Below are 17,429 nucleotides of genomic sequence, written 5' to 3'. Positions count from 1 at the left end.
CGAAGCAGAGATCCGCCTTAGAATGGGGTGACCCGCACCAAGGCCAATGAAGGAACCTAAAAGGCATAGCCTCTCACACTAAACAGACCTTTCTGAGCAGCTTTCACTCTCATAGCAAACAAAGCAAGAAACAATGCTTATTACTCATAGCAAAGCAAGAAACAATGCATGCTTATGAAACTACATTCTAAATAGAAGATACTACATTCTAAAGATAAGGAAGGGCGTGAAGGTGGGTTAAGTGAGGGCATCAGTAGCTTCAACTAAAGAATAAGTCGAAAAGACACGGAAGCGAAATCCGCAACAGAGCGAGTAGCCGGGTGTGAGTGTTATGGATCTAGCACGAGCTGCAGAGCTAGACAAGCTAGCAACAAACAAGGATCTTTTCCGCCTTTCAATCAAAGGGTATTTTTTCTCCTGATTAAATAGAATATATGTTATATACTGGCTCCTTACAACTACAACTACTACTCGAACTACCCGAGACACAACCAGACTTGCGTAGGAGCATCGGCAGGTCTGGGCTAATCCTAGCCAAGTGTCTTACAGACCATGTTTCTCACCGGTTTGTAAATTGCCCGTTGAGAGTTGGGGCAAGCTTAGCCACCCCTTCCTTATACATAGGAAGCTATTAGGTCAAACTTGAACCACGTAGCGGTCTCCAGAGAAGACAGCAATAAAAAGGTGTGTTAATGACGCGATGGGCAAAGACAAAGGGCAGAAAGAAGGTCATCGAAAGTATTCCTTTATCCATCTTTCCTTGTAGTCGAAGAGCGAAGAGAACCAACCCACTCACAAGGATTTTCGGGGCGATATCAAAATAGCCCTGGCTGGCGGGAAGAGAGTAATCCCAAAGCTGACACGCAATAGTTTCTCTCTTCTCTTCTTACCCCAATGTTTTAGTCTAATTGAACAGGATTTGGAGAGATCCCCATTCTTTCATAACCTCGGCAAAAGCATATAGCTAGCGTTTAGAAAGTGACTCGAAAGGCTTCATCGATCGAGACTCAAACGATCACATATATATAGGAGGGGAGCTATGAAACTTGTTGGGAGCAAGCAACCTTTCGCGCTGCTCACACACTACTCTGCTCACTCATAAGTTAGATAAGTAAGACAAGCGCTTTTGTTTAGGTCAAGAAGGGAAAGTGACTCGAAAGTTGACATCTATATATTATATATGAGGAAGACGCAAACTGGTATAAATCGGGAAGCAGCAGCAATACTTCCTTTGCCTAATTCTCTTCTTTCCTAGCATACGCTCTACTTACTTATGCGGCTAACATAACGAGTGTCAGCGGTTAGTAAGGTAGGGCTTGTAAATAAGAGAGAAATCTTGGCAATGGTTTCGTCCAGTGTTACAAGATGGATGCCTTGCTTTAGATTAGCGTAGCGGGACCTAACCTATGATTGGTTGCTGTAAGAAAAGGAATCTATTAAGGTTTTCGGGCCGGCAGGGAGGTTCACTTAGTCCGAAAGTAATATAGCTCAGCCTGAAATAGATATGTCAATTATTCTTTTCTTCTTTCAGTTGGCCTTTAGTTTCTTTTCGCGCATCGCGACCACGAACTCATTCTTCGAGTTAAACAACACATAGTCCTTTAGGAGCACCTATCAGCCCGACCATGGACTCATTCTTGTGGTTATGCTTTACGGTCGCATGGTAGCGCTAGGGCATGTGTGTTTGTTTCTTCCGTGGTTGCGGTGGTAGACACCTTCTATGAATGAGAGCGATGACAATAGATGTGTTTCGTCCGAAGACAGAGTTACCCTACGTTAAGAATGAGTGAACTAACTCCTTTTCTTTATTGTTGACCGAACCCTCGACCAGTTGATCACACGTCTTTCTTGTCTTCGATCAGTTGCCCGGCCATTCAATGAATTTACGATGTACTACCTTCGTTGACCGGGGACGATACTACCTTCTAAGCATGGGTGAGGTGAATGATCCCCGTAGTACGTTGTTTCTCCCTAAGACTGATTCCTGGGGCGCTCTCCCATAAATTTTGGTGAACAAGACTGACTGGCCCTCCAGGACACTTAAGAATAGGTGATTCCTTTGAGTGACTAGCTGCAGCAGGTTTCTCGCGTATGTTGGGTATGTGGTGGAGAGGTACGTCGGTGGGCACGTGGGTATGTGCGCAAGTAAGCTAGGCATCCCGCTACCTCAACTCAAAAAAATAGTATTGGCACTGTCAAAAGTCATAATTGCATTGGCGCTGTCAAAAGCAAGAATCAAATTGGCACTGCGTAAACTATCTTAAGAATCGAATTGGCATTGGCACTGTTGAAAGAGAGTGGGTTCGTTTTTCTTTTTCGATTAATACAAGCAATAATATATAGTAGGTAGGGTGGTTCTTCTATTGATACAAATAAATAGTAGGTAGGGCTATGACTATTACTATGAATATAATATAAGAGAGTAGATAGATAAGTAACTGTATATTAAATATCAATAAATAATATAAGTCAAAAGAATAATAAGGTATTTCCAGGATCAAAGAGAGAATGAAAACAAAGATAAGGAGACTTAGATTCCATGGATATAGGCCGGTTTTCTAGCTTAGGTCTTGTATTCTTTATTCTGATTTGGATTATTATCACTCCTAAAATGTTTGATTATTATCACCACTAATGTTAGTATTAATGTGTATGTTAACATCTTAGCCTTATAGCTCGTATCCAATGCCGGGGTACCCTTAGCGTCGACCTAAGCCTTTAAGACAAGAGTCTAGTCCAAGAGTGAGGTTATCCGTGCTGGCAAGCATTTAGTCTAATGCTTATAGGGTCAATCCATAATTCCAGAAGTCAGTAGCCGTTTTTAAACAAAGTATAAGGAAGGGGGAAGGTTTCATAGTGAGGGAATTTCTAGTGGGGATGCGAGGCATGATACGGCGAATGAAAGCAACGAGTGCGAGTTTCAAAACTAGTGAAGTCAGAATCCAAAGTGAGTAGTTAAAGAACTCTCTGTGTGGGCTTGGCCGCTATGAAGTAAGGCTCGGCCTTTTAGGTATATAATAGGGCTTGGGCTCCGGGGCTGGGCTATGACTGTTGAGTCGCCAATAGGCAATGTCTTAGTGAGATACACTAACGAGAGATACTTTCACTAACAAACAATACTTTCAGGAAGGAGTGGCAGACCCCCAGTTAAGAGTGAGTGTGTTTAGGTGCGTTACAACTATAGAATGTATTTCTTACTTTAGAGCTGGGTAACAGCAGTGGATTTCCCAGTGAGTAGTGGAATTGCCAGTTAGTGGTATAAGCCCTTTGAGTATAGTGGTTTCGTTCTCTTACTATTGAATTGAGTTCTGGCGGCATAACCTATGCTTTTGAATGGAATTATCTTAGTATAACCTAGGTGTTACGCCTAGCCTAGAAATGTGGAGGTTGGTGCTCTAGTTCAAGGTAGAGTTGTTGGGTAAGACAAATCAGAATGAAAGGTATCGTGGGTGCTCCCATAGAGAGTTAGTTCTTTTTTGCCCCTTAGGACAATTCTGTCTTTTGTATTTAATCATTAGTTAACTATTCGATGTATCCTATCTCTAGTAGGGCTTCTTGGGCTACTGGTGAGTTAGGCTCGCCATGTGTGGTAGATAGTAAGGCTTAGGCTAATATGAGTGCAATTCTTCCTCACTTGCATAGGTAGCCATTCTTGCTTTCCTTAACCTTCTTCTTACTGATATACTGCTATGAGTCTGATGCCAGGTTCATGGGCTTCAAATACTGGCTTTCCTACTTGACTAGTCATTATTGTACTACTTGTAGCATTCCTTCCTTGCATCCTGTAGTTAGAGAGTTGACCCGCCCATGCCCCGGTTTCATCTAGTAGCTACTTGGACGAGTCTCCCGCTGCTGACTTTCTTTCTTATAGGAGTGAGTTTGAGTCTCTCGAGCTCTTGTCTTAGGGAAGAAAACTCTGTATTAGTATAATATAGGTACGATATGTAGCGCATCCCTAGGGAATCCAATAATTCCAGTTTCTAGTAAGAATACCAAAAAGGTATCTCCAAGACTGAACTAGTGCCCAACAAGAACAAAACTTCTAATAACAATAATGGAAAAAGAAAACGCGAATGACCCAAAAACTGTAGAACTGTCGATAATGATAACAATAATTGATCCCGTCTTTCATTATTACTTCCTGCGCTCCTACTTTACATAGATCCACAGTCTTTTACTAATGGGGTAAATTCTCCTTCCCTCACAGGATTAGCCAGTCATTCCTGTGCTACTGAGTCCAACTCTAATAGTTGTTAGCAAAAGTCTGAGTTCTGGGTTCAATTCTGTCTTTTGTATTTGTTTTCTTTATTTACTAACTTGGTATTGGTGTAGTTCCATCCTTGCCCCTATTAGGGTTATTCTCTAACTATATGATAAAACACATTCTACTATATGGCAATACTTAATACTCAAACCAGAAGAAAGAATCAAAGAAAAGAGAGGCAGGGCAGGTCAAAGAACGGAGCTAACTAAACTAAGAATCCAACAGTACACTAACAGACTGAAAGCCAGGGCAGCGAGACTTAACCCAGGCAAGTGAGAATGCAATCATTAACAACCAGGCTTAACTCCACCCCTACTTCAGACTGAAACCCCCTTATTGTAATTCCAACCGGGCTCCAACAAGGACCAATCAGACTCCAGCAGTGCCAGCCAGTCTTCACTCACTGACTTGCAGAACGAAACCGGGGAGCGACAGGCTAGGGCTACTAACTACCAGCAACCAGACTGAAACAGAGCAGTGATAGAATGAAACAGCAGGATCGGAAAGTTAGAATGAACCCGGGTAGCGAAGAGGAATGCAACCGCTGTCAACAAGCCTGAAGTTCTAGCTGGGTCGATCAGAATGCAACTAACTAGTCAAAGAACGAAGCTCGATCCAATCAGACGGAAACCCCTTATGAGAATTCCGTTCAAGACTTCAACCAGGCAGTTCAAGAATGCAACTAAGCGGTAAGGAAGCTGGTCTTCAACTCACTCGTCAAAGAATCAACCTAAGGAGTCAAACAATGAAGTAAAGAATCCAACTAGTCAGTATGAGAACCAAACCGGTACCACTGAGACTTCAACGAGTGAGGAACAGCCTGTGCTGCTAGGTAGGCTCGGGCTGATACTGGTGCTACTCAGAATTGACCTATGTAGTCAAAGAATGAAGCTTAGGTGTTACAGGCCGATGCTATAGGTATACTTAGACTGAAACAGGTGCTTCCAAGCCAGCTACTGGTGCCACTCTGTCTTCACCCGGTGCTACTGAGACTGTTGCCGGGGAGGCAAGGAATGGAACTAAGTAGACCCGGAATAGAGCTACTAGGGAAAAGACTTCACCCAGTGCCGACAGGACTGATGCCAGTGAGTGACAGAATGAATCAAGTGCTACCAAGACTTCACCTAGTCATAGGCAGGCTTCAATCAATACCAATCGGAATGAAACGAGTGAAGGGATAGGATGAACCCACAGCTACCAAGGCTGCTGCTTGGGGGTTAGGGAATGTAGCTAGTTAGTATGGGACTGCTTCTATGTAGTTAGAGAATAGAGCCAATACCACTCAGAGTGTGCCCACTGACAACCAGTCTTCAACCACTGACAACCAGACTTCACCGAGGTAGTTACAGAATTGATCCCCTGGGTCCGAGCCAGTAGTTGTTAGAGAGAAAAGATGCTATGTGTAAGTAAGGGGAGGGGAGGTCGGGTCTAGGTAATAAATCAGAATTAGTTGACAGAGCAAGAGGCTAGTTATTGTAGCCATAGCTTAGGTCGGGAGCTAAAGAGTTCAAAGTGGAGTTAAGAGAATTCCACCAGTAAATCAAAGAATCAAACTCAGAAGAAGCTCGTCCTAGTCAGTATAAGCCTTAAAGCTAGGGGGCAGCTAGTGAGTAACAGCTGGTAACACCACTATGTATTATGGAACAGTAAGCCTACCGATTCTCCGCTGCTATAGTAAAGGTAGTTACAGAATCAACTCCGTTCTTCCCTTGCCCACTGATTCCCTGCCGCTTCCCACTGATTCCCTGGCTGTTGGGGGTCGGAATAGAGCTAGTTCAACTAAGAGAAGGAATGAGCTAAGGTAGTTTAAGAACGAAACAGTAGGTGGCATGGCAGGCTGCTGCTGGGTATTTGCGGACTGAAACCAGGGAGTCAAAGCCTTAGCCCAGTGCTGGCAAGACTATAAGGTTGTGCATCAGCCTCAGTTCAATTGTAAGCTGCAAACTACAGAAAGGAACTTAAAGGAAAGGTCGGAAATGATAAAGCACGCAAGATATGTTATTGGCGCGAGTCTACACTACGATAGAATCATAAGTGAGAGTTGATGTTGAAAGTCCAGGAGAAGAAGACTGATTAGAAGCTGTTCAATTGTCAGCAGCAAGTAGTTCTTCTTAAAGTGTAGTTCCAGATTCCAGGAGAGTTACAGAAGTAGAAGAGAATGCTTACCTAGCGCTTAAGGCTAAAGAAGAAGCTAGATCAGATGCGGGTGAGGAAACAGGCCCAACATATGAAAGCAGTAAGAGTGAAGTCGTAGAGATCAGAAGCTTGCTTGATCCGTAGTTTTATACCTAGTGCTCAATAAGCTTTCAATTCCATTCAACACTTGGAGGATAGGTTGCCAAAAGGTAAGAATCCACTTTGCTACTGGCACTCGCACCGCCCTCACTTCACTCCACTACTTCGAGCTCCAGCAGAATATCCGGCTTTTAGCTAAGTTGAACCTCTGTTCCACGACATTTTCGCTTATAATCTTTCAGGTTCCTTCCCGCTTGCTTACTTTGTCTCCGGGGAGTATACTCTCCTGTTACGTCATTCTCTACTGAGCTTGCTCTTTCTTATCTAGATTCAATGATTTCTGCTCCTGCTCCGCCAAGCTACTACTGTAGTATAAAGTAGTATAACCTATTTGTTAAGCAATGATCAATATGACACTTGGATCTTTCGAGTCCTGTTCTATGCCCAACAACTATTCCAGTTTTCGCTATTCCTGTTTTCGGAGGTTTAGGCTCAATCAATTGAAACCCCCCGCCAGTCTAGTGACCAGTCTAGGCCTATAAACAATGATTTGTCTGGGTTAGGATACTTTGATACATTGATTCACTTACCGCTTACTTGCGCACTGCCTCTAATCCTTCATCTGATCCTGCCCCAGCTCCATCTTTTGCTGATGATCTTGTTCCTACTTTGATCCTTATTCTACAGGAGCTCACTTTAGACTTACCTCAATTCCATTCCTAGTAGTTAGGTTAGGATCGACCTCGCACCAGACGCTATGCCTCGCTCTTCTATCAAGTTCAGAGCGCGCCTCCGCTTTCACTGGAAGGCTACCTGAGAGAAAAAACAAACCTGTGCCAAATAAACGAAAACGAATGCTCTTTCTCATTTAACGATTGGCTTTGTGTTAAGTAATACCTCCCTACCGTAACCAAGCACACCCACGGCCTTCTTTGGAAAGGATTCAGATTTGTTCAACATTCCTCGCTCACTCGGACAACCCCACCCGGCAGCCATTCGCTCACAGAGCTTCGCCTCACTTGCAAACGACCGTTCACATGGATGAACTAGTATAGTATATATATATCAATAGTTTTTTCTTATGGTTAATCTATATATAATAGAACTAATGTATTAAACAATCAAGAGAGTGGATTCATCCTAACCTATCGAACAAGAACAGCCATTGATGCGGGCCAGCAACCAAAGAGATAGAACCGCGTCTTCTTATTCCACGAAGATTAAGACAAAAACCGAGCTTGGATAAAACAGGGTCAAGAAATAGCTAGGCTTACCACTAATAGATTTGGTTCTTTCTTTGTCCTAAGTCGGTCATTAAAGGCCGAAATCTATGAGTTGTTGTTCCCTTTTCAAGTATTTCTGGCTATATGGAAAAACTGCAATTGATCATCGAAACCTTCTCTGCGGATGGAGACTCAAAAGATGGATTCGATATTTCACGACCAGCCCACATCAGGAAAACAGACTCCTTTGTGAGCCAGTTAGCCGACGGGGCGAGTCTCCGAAAGTGGCAGGTGTTACCCGGAGTTACTATGTGGGTTTGCGCTTCTCTGAAAAGACTGGCACAAGGATCGAATCGAGCTAATTCCCTTTCTGGGGATTCACACCTATGTAATAGCAGAAGAAAGCAAGGGCCAAGCAACGGTACCAGTATTTCATGGAATACCTTAACTCAGGCCTAATATATAGAATTCGGGAAGGAGCGGTAGTAGTCAAGAGTACAGAGCCCCAACTGTATGAGTTTACAGAGCCATAGGTCTAGATAGAAGCCTGAGTGACAAGAGCCTGTTTGAGTTAAGTCTACAGCAAGTGGTTTTGAATGACTTTATTGTGGAATATCGAGCAGCCAGAGTTAGAGTAGAGGATAAGAGACAGAGGCTCAAGGCTCAATTAGTACTCGTTGCCAGAGCCCGGGGAGCAAGTTGTAGAGTAGAGTTGACTTCCATACGAACTCAAGGAAAGTACTATTTCTGCTTTTCTGCTTGGTGGACTCGTTTATAACTCATACTAACACAACATAGTTCCTTCCTATCTTTGCCTTCTAATGTATTTCTTTATGTAGTTTGTCTTGTCCGGATATTTTCTTCCCTAAACAACACTTGATTGATCAACAGCAGCCAAGCGAGACTTTAGCATTTGATTCGATAGGAGATTGATTGGGCTTATTATTCTTATTCATATATGGAGTATATATAGTATGATCAAAGTCAAGCACTACAGAGTCCAGAGATGTTCACACCCGGGTAAGTCAGAAAATCCATTAGGTAAAGTATCATTTCACGCCTCTATCAGCTGTTCGTATACATTTATAGCATAACATCTTATTTGTTCAAAGCCAAAACTATCCAGGACAGGACAACCTCTGTAGCAAGGGAAGAAAGAGAATCCCCAGTGCCCCAGGTCCAGTGCTAAAGTCAGCTGCAGTGAGAGTTGAAGACCGGTCCCTTAGTATTAGTTTGAGACCGGATTGAGAGGTTGATTTACCTGAACTAGATGATGCCTTTATTGAATCAAAGGATTGATCTGCGCGTAAGGATGGGTTTCATTGACAAAAAAGCCATAACTTGATTAGTAGCTTACGTAGCTTAGGGGAGTAAACATCCGAATTGGAAGTTGACTTAGGAAAGGAAGTTGATAGAGCAGAGCCAGATCCCGAACCCACCTCTCCCATGGGAACTTGACCTTCATTCGGCTCCGCCAAGCAAATACTAGGAATCATCCCTTGTTTCATCCTATATCCTACTAACTCAGAGAAGGTAGTCAAGAAACAGTACTAGAGCAAGAAATCTGAATGGTATTAGTTGCCCCTATTTAAGTTGGGGAGGCTCACTTTCATTCTTCTCGATCAGGATGCTGTTCAAAAGGAAGTTTCAAGCGCGGGAGGGAAAAGAAAGGAAAGTTCCGTAACTTCATGATATATTATCTTTATAAAGGAGAAGATAGAATAGCGAGTTATGAGCTAAGGAGAAGATAGAATAGCGAGTTATGAACGCCAAACAACGCCGACGACCTCTTTTCCTCGGTAAGCTCATTGTTGCAGGAGGAGAGGTTTTCCTCGGTAAGCTCATTGTTGCAGGAGGAGAGGTTTTCCTCGGTAAGCTCATTGTTGCAGGAGGAGAGGCGCGGGGGGCTATGAAAGGTATATTTATGAGATATTAATTGTTACCGGAGCTGCTGTCGACCTATAGTAGAAGTATTAGTATTTTCACACCTGGTACTAAGCATTGGGTGTTCTTCCACGTAGATGGAATTGTTGTTCGTAGTAGGAATCTCTTTCACTTAGCACTGAGGCGAGATAGGCAAGGGGGCAAGAAGAGCACAGAACAGATAGAGCTATATGCGACATACCGAGTGGAATCAGTAGTAGTTGACATAGTTAGAGAGTTGAGATCAGAAAGAGATATTGTTGTTTTAAAGAGATATTCGCGTGGAAGCATAATCATTGCCAGTGAGAGTTTTCTATATTATTAGAAGCTTATATTATAAGGGAAGTAGGTAACCCCTTATAAGGAAGTAGGTAACCGGTGTTGGCGAAAGGGGAAGTATGGTGAAGTCGATAGCTGCCTGCGGTGGTATTGTAGACGAGAGGGGTTCCGCCTCTACTTGATTGATTTCTTTCTTTATAAATAATAAAAAAAAGATGCCTTTCGCCGCCCCACAAAGTAAGTCAACAACACTACCCGAGCCTACCCATCCAAAAGTGCTTTCTTAGACCATCAAAACCCATCCAAAAGTGTTTTCTTAGACCATCAATCTTATAGGAATAAGTGACTTTTTAGGCCCCAATGGGGGTACTCGATGTCATATTTCCCATAAAACTTATCAAGATGCTAAGTGGAATCAGTCTTTGGTCTTTGTTGTCGGTTCAGCAATGATATAGTTCTTGGCTTAGAGTATCTTTCTGTTCGAGCCGAATCCCTTGTTTCATGCAGTACTGCTCCTGTTCTTGTGGAACCTATATCTTCTAATAAGAGAAATACTGAATTGAGTAGTTTATTAGTGGGGTTTAAACAGGACTTGCACATAAGAAGAAAGGAACGAAAACAGGACTTGTGCTAGGCATCAACTCCAAATTATATGATAATAGGGGCTTCCTTACAATTCTTGCCTTTGTCACTATCGTAGTTGCTTGCCTACTTGTCTATCCGTTACTTGGCCCCGTTGCGCTATCGCTTATTGAATTGAACGTGAGCAAACTCCCCCGACTCTAAACTGGAATCTATCAGCCAGGCACCTACCCATGAAAAGTCAAAAGAAGAGAATTGAGATGCGCACACACCACCAAATATGAGAATTTGTAACACAAAAACCCTATGAAAAATCACCGAAACTAATGCACTAAGGCGAAGGTGGGCCCCGTGTTATCGTTGTATCTACAGGCGCCCTTGTGCTTGCTCTTGCACCATTATGAGTTTTCACTCCTGCTTGCTTGAGGCAGGCTCCCGCTTCATTTCATTGACATAATATTTCCCTTGTTGTTTGTTCAAACATTATCTTATATGAGTCAACATTATAGATGGGTAGGTTCTCCAAAGAGCATAGGTAGGTTGAATCATGGAATTTGAATAAAGTACACAACTTATAGAAGTGTGGAACCTAACTTAACTCCTTCGCTTGCTGACTTTGTCTCCGGGCCGGGTGGTAAACTCACCTTTACTAAGCTACACTACTGATATGGTTCCTACTCCCGTATATCCCTAGTCTAACTCAATATATGTTCCTACACCAACTCAATAGAAATTCTTGACCTACTTCTCCTTACCGCTACAGAAGGAATTGACACAACACCACTACGGGCAGCTTCTTTTTGAACCACGGATTCTCGAGTCGACTACTTAGGCTAAGGGAAATAAGGCCTCTCTCCACGACACCACGCATCAATTGTACTACTTGTACCACTACTCAACAAGGGAAAGCCAAGCATTAAGATAAAGGAAGCTATCAACCCGTCTTTTCAACAAGAAAGGGCACAAAAGGGAATAAATAAGTACTTGAAAGCAAGGGGAGCTAGCTCCGATTGAAAGCACTGATACTAAGAACCAAACCGGGGAGTGAAGGACTGATGCTGCTAAGGGATAGAATGAAACCACTGATACATAGAATGGAACGAGTGAGGGCAAGAATAGAGCTAACCAATATCAGGCTTAACCCAGGGAGTTACAGGCTAAGACAGCTATCAACCAGACTGAATCCAACGCCAGCAAAAGCCTTAAAGTAGGTAAGATAAGAATGCAACCGGGGAGTGAGAGAATGGAACAGTGCACCATCAGTCCGATGCTAGTGGTATTGATGCTAGGCCACTGGATGGCTGTATGGGACTGGTGCTATGTATACTTAGACTGAAACTGCTACTATCAAGACTTAACCCAGTGCCGGTAAGACTGATGCTGGTGCTACTGATTCTCTGTATTGGTTGCTGGGGTCTTGGTATGTGCTAAGGCTGATACGGTGTCTGCCCGGAATGAAAGCCAGGGTAGCTAGACTGATTATCTTGCTAGTAAGACTGAAGCGGTGTCTGGGCAGCCTGAAACTAGTGCATCAAGGACAAGAATCAACCCAGTGAGTTACAGACTGAAGTTGAGTGGTATGAGAATGGGGCGGCGGAGTCACAGATTGATACCGGGTAGGCTAGGAAAGCTGTTAGAGCAGAGACAGTAGTTGGCGATAGGGTAGTTTACCTACTTGTACTAGGCTGGGTTACTGACTTGCTTGTTAGGGTGCTCATGCTCAAACTCAAGATGTTGGTTCGGGGAAGACAAGAAAAGCTGGGTGAGCTAGGTCTACGAGATCAGAGGCAGAGAAGAATCAATGGAAGCAGTGAAGTAAGAAGGAGAGGTCGGGTCGGGTGAAGAAGATGTTTTAGCGTGGTTAGTTGATCCCTTATGCTTATTAGTAGGAATGCCTGAGTGGAAGATTAGGTTTCATACAAGAGTTGCAGAGTGGAAGGCCAGGCAGTAGGAATTAGTGGTTAGTCCAGTAGCAATAGGGGTCTCATAAGAAAGCCTTAATATTAATAAGTAAGGGCGAGAAGAGGTCGGGAAGTATAGAATAGTTGACAGCTTCGGCTTCTGATCAATATGCATCTGTATGAGTAGCCTGAGGTAGCTGTGCAAGGACCGGGTAGCAATAGGAGAGAGAGGCGAATGCAGTTAAGAGTTGACAGAGCCTAGCCTGTTGTTGGCGACTATCGATCAGGTGTTTCATCCTATCTAGTAGTAGCCAGCTAAAGCTGCCCTTAATTAAGTCGGTATCGGATAAGAGCCCTTATATTAAGTTGGCTCAATTAGTACTCGTTGCCAGCGGAGTTCAAAGAGACGAGTTTCAAGTTTCAAGAGCTGGATCGGGATCTATAAAGAGGAATCAGTTTCAAACAAAAGGGATATAGAACGCAGCTAACGAGTAAGATTGACTAACCGCCCAGTTATTCTATATTATGTGCTTTACTCTTATCAGTTGTGTTTTCATCCTTACCAATACCACTAGAGTCTAAGTAGCTCTACCACACTACTATTAGTATTAGATCGGAGTAACTCTGTTCTAAAGCCGGAATAAGGAAAGTAAGACGGAAAGACCAACACACCAGAAAGGAACACAGGAATCCCACTCAAACCTAGAGCACTGAACTCTGACTTGCACCCTCCAGTCCCATCCCTTGCTTTTACTACTAAACTGAGACTTGTTCCTGGCGTTCCTCCCCTTTAGTCTTACCTTACTGACAACAGGCTTACTTTACTTCTTTTCATTATGTCACTGACGCTACACTCTTTTAGCGCTCTTCATTCCGTATTTCCACTAGCATCCTCATACCGGTATTAGTACAATTCTATAAATCCCCTCGTTCCCCTCTATGAAACTCCTGCCTATCATTCTTTAGTTAACGTTCCATTGCAATGTTTTAGTCTTTCTTTCCCGCCTTCCATTCTCCAGTTGCTTATTGACTTTCGAACAATAGGAATAAGAATGTAGATTATGGTTAGGATCTCTGCGCTGGGAGCTATTAGTGCTTGATGATAACTCCATTACTGAACAATGCTTTCCAGGCAATGCAACAAGGGATGATACCTCAGTGCACAAGAATAAGAGCAGTAATAGAATACAACTCGTTAGTCAAAGAAAGAAACACAGAAGTAAGGATCCCGCGCTAAGTTAAGTAACACTAATATCCGGATGAGACACCACCCTATGAACGAGAAGCTATTACTAAGAAGAATTCAAGCATAAAGTAAGGTGCTGAAAGCCACGCATATAATAATACGCATATGACGAATATAAGAACTATTCGCCTCAACCAGAAGAATCAGACACCAATGTAAAAGAATCAGGGTTAAGTTCAGGTGCTTTACTCAATGTATAAAGAATCCGCAGTTATAGTTAAGTAAACTCGAGAATCTGCGTCAGTTCCATCTCATTCAGCACTAACGGGAGCTTTAGAATCAAGTCCTGTCTTTGACGTCAGTGAGGCGGTAACGGGAAGGTATTGTTGGGTGCGAGTCAAGGAATTCAATAAGTGGGCGAGATCTTACTAAACTAGCTCCTATATTTAGATAAGATATAATTTCTATGGGTTGGTTTGGGTAGCGGAACACCAACAGCATCAGAAGGAAATCGGGCTAAAGTGTGCAGCAGCAGTGACTTGGTCTGTTCTCAAGTAAGGAAAGGCTGTTTCATTATTTGTTTAACGTGACTCTAAGCTCCAAAGAAAGAATACGGGTTGACTGAAGGAAGCTATAAGTATTACCAGGCCAAATCAATCGTTCCAGTTTATTTAGTAGAAAATAGGTACATTAGATGGAGATTCCATTGCAAAGGGTTTAAGTTTACAGTTCCAGTTTCATCGTATATAAAAGCCGAAGATCGTCTAGTATTGGGCGCCGAGAGAATCATAAGTTGTTAGAGTTTTGTCCACGAGATCAGATGCTGTTCGAGTTAAGTCTACAAGATCTGATGCCACTGTCTAATAGAAAAAGTCATAAAGAAGAGAGGTAGGGCGCAGGTCAAAGGTAGAGGTCAGCTGCACTTCCTGTCCTGTTTTAGCCTATAGCAAGTCAAGTTTTTGGTATCTGTATCTAAATCTATACGCTGTTGTTTGGAGATGAGTATTTTCAATCTGTATCGGTACATTACATTAGTATAGTATAAGAGTACAAAATTCCAACCCTACGTTCTATCCGTACGAGTACAAAGTAATCAAAATCAGAAGAGAGTAAGAGAGAGTGAGATAAGAAGCGAGGTGCTGAAAGCCTAGTAATCAATAAAAGCCAGAGGCGAGAAGCAGTTCTTGTTAAGTCAACTCGAGAAGAAGAGCCACAAGAATCAGACTCCGTGTAGAAAGATCAGAATACGGAGCAGTTCGAAGAGAATCAGCAAGTGAAGAAGCTGTTTCAACAAGATCAGAAGCATCCGCAGGGTTCAGGGCAGGTTAAGGGGCTGAATCAATGAATTCTTCAGACAGGACAGGGACAGGTCCAGTAGAAAGTGTAGTTCCAGCAGAATCTTAAGCCAGTCAGTATAAGGGTCTTCATCGGTGTCAGTGGATGATTGGAATGATTAGTTGACTTCAGCGTTAAGTCAAGCCCAGCCCCTACTCGATTGCAAGTTGTCAGTTTCATTGAGGATGCCAGCCAGTACTTACTGCTCTTGTCCTGTTTTCATGGTTTTGATGCTCTAAGTGAAAGAGTGGAATCTGTTATCTGTCTTATATAATCACTTTTGAACTCACTCCTTAGGAGCTCAACTGTTCTAGTTCATTTATTCCTAACATCTGTGTTGGCTTCCTTACTTGAGTTCTGGTGTTGGGCAATAAAGAGTGGAATGTGGAATCCCCAGTTTGTTAGTTGGAGAACCTCTGTGCTAAGGGAGTTTACAGCTAAAGAATGACTTGTTTAATATCCCTGTTGTTACCAATCTTCCGCATTGAAGTAAGGAAAGTAAGAAAGGGCTATCCGAACTAAAACTCAGAATCCAGAATTCCACTACTGATAATGCACTAGATCCATATACACTGCTCCTGTAGAAAATCCGGAGTCCTCTCCTGCTTATGCAATGTGCCCTTAATTAATGCCTAAAGTAGAGCTAGGAGTTTCCTCAGTAATGACTTGGCTAGTAGTAGCTTTGCCCGGGCACCTCCGCCTCTTCTCCTGCCCTAGTGAGTGCTCTTTCTGCCCCTACCCTCGTATTGGAATGAAACAAGCCCGACACCTAATAGATTGAACATATATTAGATCCGGCCAGAGACCCATACATAGTTATATAGAGTTATAACCAAGTTCCGTTTTCGCCCCCTCAGACTAGGCAAGACAATCAGTTTCATCCGTTCTTGTTGTTGGCTTAGAGTATCCTTCCGTTCTGGTTGAATCCGGAGTTTCATCTGCAATCCTTTATCAAGATAGAATTAAGTGATATATATTTTCTTCTACTTTGTGTGTATAGCGTAGGTCTAGTTGAACGAAAACTAGTTGAACGCAAACTTGACTTGTCATAACTGGGTATTTCTTCCAACAATTGAAGTTGACCCTGGATCCTTCTTTTGCCCCTGTTCTGGTGATTGTGGAATGATTTGTTTCAAGTAAACAGTTGCTTCTCGGCGCCAAGACAAGACCGGAACCATCCTTTCTGAATTGACAACACTAGAGCAAGAAAGAAGAGAAGGTATAAAAGAAATTGAGTTAGATTAGCCGAATGAAGTTAGCAGAGAGGAGCCTGAGTTAGTGGTGAGTGCCTTAGATGTATCGGAGTTTCTTGCCTATTATACTAAGCTTGTTCTAGAGATGGAGTTAAGTGAATTCTTTATTAGTTGACAGAGGTCTAGTAGTGGTACATTTGCATCTTTATTTGTTGACCTGTCCCTTGTAGATAAGAGTGGAAGACCTGTCCCTTGTATTCAAAGTAAGCCAGCCCTTGTGGAATCTTATAAAGTCAAGAAGCAGGGTGAGTTAGGTCTACTCAGGAATCAGCAGTGCCAGTTAGGTCTACGAGATCAGAAGCGGTTTCCGGATCATCAACAAGTAGTAGATCCAAAGCAAGATAACATAGTCAAGGAGAAGGTATCTCAACGGAACAAGCTTAGGTGAGTTCCAGTCTTTACTTTAGCTAACCGCATCCGCTCGCTAACGCATAACAGCTTTTGTTGGTTTATCTTTCAGAAGGCTATAAAGTAAAGGAAGGGCAATCAAGCAATTCTCCACGACAACACTAGCACCGCTAATTCGATTCGGGGTAAGCTAGTGAGTTCGAACAAGCAAGCAAGGCCAAATAGTAATAAAACAACCCCTTTTTGAGACCAAAACAGCTATTGCTATTCTGCTTTTATGGATGTGTCGGTGGCGTACCAGTCTCTATTCTAAGTACTCTCCGTAAAGTTCATTGACACCTATGTGCTCAAGTCCTTATTTCTTTAGAGTATGTTAGTTCCGTGCCAGTAGCGAGTCCAGTCTTTATGTCGGTAGCTCTCCAGTGTAGCGTCAGTCAGTTCTTAAACCATAAAGTGAGAGTTTACCTCCTTATTGCCCAACCAACCCTAGCTTGCCCTACCATAGTTATCTTTTTCTCATTTCAACCTCGACCTATCGCCAAGGAATGGACACCGGCACCAACCAACATAGAGAAAATCCACTACCCTTTTTTGCTCCTAAGATATAAGCACAAATACTGTCAAAATCACCTAGTTACTATAGGCAAATACTAATACACTAATCAATATTCTATAAGTTCCAAAGAAGAACAAATAAGAAAACAAAGAATGCAATACAAAATACAGATTGGGGCTGCTGGGTTCGATCCTAACAGCACTAGTTTAAGCCAGAGTTATGAGCTATAGCCTTGTTGTTCAGTGTCCAATGCCTAGTTCCGAGTTGTTCTCTTACTTCTTTGTTTGATTCTTACTAGAACTGGGTTAAGTCACCAAGCAACTACTAATGACCGCCAAGTCAGT

Source organism: Musa acuminata, unplaced genomic scaffold (assembly GCF_036884655.1).
Source record: "Musa acuminata AAA Group cultivar baxijiao unplaced genomic scaffold, Cavendish_Baxijiao_AAA HiC_scaffold_1096, whole genome shotgun sequence".
Classification (NCBI taxonomy): Eukaryota; Viridiplantae; Streptophyta; class Magnoliopsida; order Zingiberales; family Musaceae; genus Musa; species Musa acuminata.
Note: the sequence above shows the minus strand (reverse complement) of the source record.